Source organism: Macaca nemestrina, chromosome 15 (assembly GCF_043159975.1).
Source record: "Macaca nemestrina isolate mMacNem1 chromosome 15, mMacNem.hap1, whole genome shotgun sequence".
Taxonomy (NCBI): domain Eukaryota; kingdom Metazoa; phylum Chordata; class Mammalia; order Primates; family Cercopithecidae; genus Macaca; species Macaca nemestrina.
Window position 1 is genome coordinate 62,006,079 of NC_092139.1, and position 3,580 is coordinate 62,009,658.

Below are 3,580 nucleotides of genomic sequence, written 5' to 3' on the forward strand. Positions count from 1 at the left end.
GTCATGGAGGTCAGTGATTATGTAACTGTAACTGAAAGAAAAAGGCACAGCTCTACAGACGCCCAAGAGAAGCCGGTATGTTTAATGTGGATGTAGAGGGGATAATGCCCATGACAACTGATTGGAACACAACTGTCAGCAGCCTTAACACAGGCTAAGACTGGGTTAAGCCCCAGGAGATGCAGAGAATGACTGAGGAAGCGGTGCTCTAAGGGCACAGTACAGAAGGTAGCTTGGAGTGTGCTGTGTTTCCAAGGGCCTTTTAAGTTGGGTGGTTGAGTAAAAGAGGGTGGAGGCAGGCTGTTCTACTTCCAATTCATGGAGAAATCTTATTTTCTCAGTGTAATACAGAGGCTGTTCTATGGTTTGCAAACACTATACTTATCATTGGAACAGCATACTGCTATCAAGAAATAGGGAAAAGAGAGTAAAAAAAAATGTGTGGAAAGAATAATAATGGGTTTCTAACTGAATGCTTGCTTTTGAAGAGCCAGAAACAAACAAAAAATCCTAAGAGCAGCAAACATCTTCCTCTGTTATATTACTGAATTACTCTTTTTTAAAATTCTTATTTCATAGGAGAGATATTTACAATTTTGAATTACAATGTTTGAAAAACGTTGAAAATAACCTGAAAGGGGAAAGTTGACCTAGGCCATTTTATTCTCTTAAAAAAACCCAAACTTTTGTATAATAGTAATCCCTGAACTGATTATTTTTGAAGGCTTTTCAGGTGATCTGATGTGCAAGTTGAGTTTGTTTTACTATTTAGTTCTTTGGAATAGTAGAGCATTATATGATGCTCTTACTGGAGGCTTAATGGGATTAAGAGATTAAAAGCTTTCACATTGTTTGGTTTTTACATCTATAAATAAAACAAGTTGATATCATTTTCTAATATTTAGCTATACACATTGTGAAAATTCTGTGGGACTTGGAAAGTGTTATGGATTAGCATAAGAAACAAAATATTTTTCCATCTTTCTCACTTGGAATTTCACATAGCAGCATTTTAATCATCTCTTCCATTAAACCAAGATTACACAAAAGCATTTGAGGACATTGAGGACTGGCACTTCTAATTTTGCTTCAGAAACCAGTACTCTAAATATGGGGTTTGGAGGTCAGTTACATCACTGTCTTTGTATAATCAGTCATTAAAAAATATTTTGGGGACATTTCTCAGAAGTCTCATCCCCGTATTTTTGTTCTTAACACATCTCACCACAAACTCAACCACACCTATGGTTTGCAAACTTTGGGAAATGTCAGTATATGCCATTATCATGGTTATTAGTACTATTATTTGTTAAAAACCCTTTGAAGACAATTTTATGTGACTTATATATATAGTTAGTATTTTAATTTGGATATTCTCCAGTTATGTGCAAAGATTAAAACTAGGCAGTGTCATTTTATATAACTGGCACCTTTTATATGGCTATGGGGACTGCTTGGTGTCTATAATTATTATGTATATTTGTTGGACTGAAATCAAACTTAAAGTCTTCCATATTTCAAGTGTTTCTGTTCTAAGCAGTAGGTACAGAAAATAATGACATAGTTGTGTCTAATTCTGTATAGTTCAGCACCCTCCACAGCTGTCAGTCTCTGATTTGATCTACCTTTACCAGACTGAACAGATCCTTGAATTTACTTTTGTGTATATTTTTCCTTCTTGCTCACATTGGGAATCAGACTAATGCTGGAAAGAGGCATCTTCAGACTTTATTGAGGAACTCCAGATTGAGACACGCTGGGATTGAGTCCGTGGTTAGAGAAGATGGATTAAATAGAAACAAAACAGGAAACATGTGCTTGGCATCTAAGAGCAGTTGCTGAGGGTGATTCCACTCTTTTTTTTTTTTTTTTTTTTTTTTTTTTTTTGAGACGGAGTCTCGCTCTGTCACCCAGGCTGGAGTGCAGTGGCCGGATCTCAGCTCACTGCAAGCTCCGCCTCCCGGGTTTACGCCATTCTCCTGCCTCAGCCTCCCGAGTAACTGGGACTACAGGCGCCCGCCACCTCGCCCGGCTAGTTTTTTGTATTTTTTAGTAGAGACGGGGTTTCACCGTGTTAACCAGGATGGTCTCGATCTCCCGACCTCGTGATCCGCCCGTCTCGGCCTCCCAAAGTGCTGGGATTACAGGCTTGAGCCACCGCGCCCGGCCGATTCCACTCTTGTAGTTGTGCCTGGATTGTTGGTATAAAGGCCGCTCTTACCCGTTCTTCAGATTCATTCAGGGGAGGATAAAAGTTTAACATTTTGACAGTCTACTGGGTGCTGAGGGAGGTACACATGGAGCAGATGGCCTCTGCATCCTCCTGAGTTTTCTTCTTTAATTGCAGGTGCTGGGCTGTTAGGATCAGAGGTTCCACAGTCTGAACTACTCCACTCTGGCTTCTTCCCCGAAGCCAGTCCCCAAGCTGACTTATATTGTACCTGAGTTGCACGCCTGTGCTCCAAGAGCAGAGGTCCTTCCACAGGAGCAGGTTGTTAAGAGTCACTGCATTGATCATGTAGAAGAGCTGTTTGAACACCTGCAGGATGATCGCAGGGTCCAAGCCCTGGTCACACATGACTGTGTGAAAGGCATTCGTCTGGCAGATGATAGCTTCCAGGCGGTATGAGTTATCCCCACCTGCCATGCTGGAGGAGCGCTTCCCGTAGCCAGTGGGCTTCACACCAGATAGACCCTGAATGCTCTCATTTTCCAACATGGCAGAAAGTGTCATCGGCTGCAACACACCCTCGGCAATTTTAATGAGCTGCTGGTAGATCTGAATGGAAAGGTCACACAGCACCTGACGGTGTTCGGCGAGGTCGAAGTTCTTAAGGCAGTGTTCTGCTTTGCAGTGTTCTGAGTCATGAAGCCCTCATCCCTGCTGTACTGCTTCAGACGGTGAACAAGGCGGCAGGTGTTGGATAACAAGAATGACGTCATCTCAAAGTCATCTTTGTGCTTCTTCAGGACTTTCTTAATGCTGTTGATGGTGGAGGTCATCAGGGAGTGCACCTTGGGATCGTCGTTGGTGTAGTCCGCGTGTCAGATGCACATGTAGAGGATGTAGGCGGGGAGACAGGGCACTGCTCCCGACAGCATCTTGGGCTTCAAGTCTGTCACCAGGTTCCAGATGAGGAGGGCCTCGCCCTCTTTGTGGTACTCCAACATGCCCTGGAAATCCTTCTCTTTCTGCTGGACTGTGACCTGCCTGTTGAGCTCATGGCGCTTCCTCTCACTCTGGGCCAAGGCCTGGGCAGCTTCTAGGTCATGCGATTTCTTCATGTAAACCTTCAGTTACTTTTAGAGCTTTCTCTCATTCTTTTCCTCTCACTTTATTTTTCACCACAGAACTTCCTATCAGCTAGTATGTTGAATATTTTGCTTATTAACTTTGTTTATTTTTTTCTCCCTCAATTAGAATATTTGCTCCTTGAGTGCAAGGATTTGAGCCTGTTAGGTTCACTGCTGAATTTTAGGCTCCTGGAAGATACTCAGCATTCAAGAGAGACCATTCAATAAATACATGTCAAATGAATGAGTCTGTAAGTTCATCAATTTATTTGCCCATGTGCATTAA

At 42.4% G+C, this 3,580-nt stretch overlaps 1 pseudogene; it reads right to left on the minus strand.

The window, feature by feature from the left end:
- Window positions 1-1,394: 1,394 nt before the first annotated feature.
- Window positions 1,395-3,285, minus strand: LOC139358556 (unconventional myosin-Vb-like; annotated as a pseudogene).
- Between the last annotated feature and the right edge of the window lie 295 nt (window positions 3,286-3,580).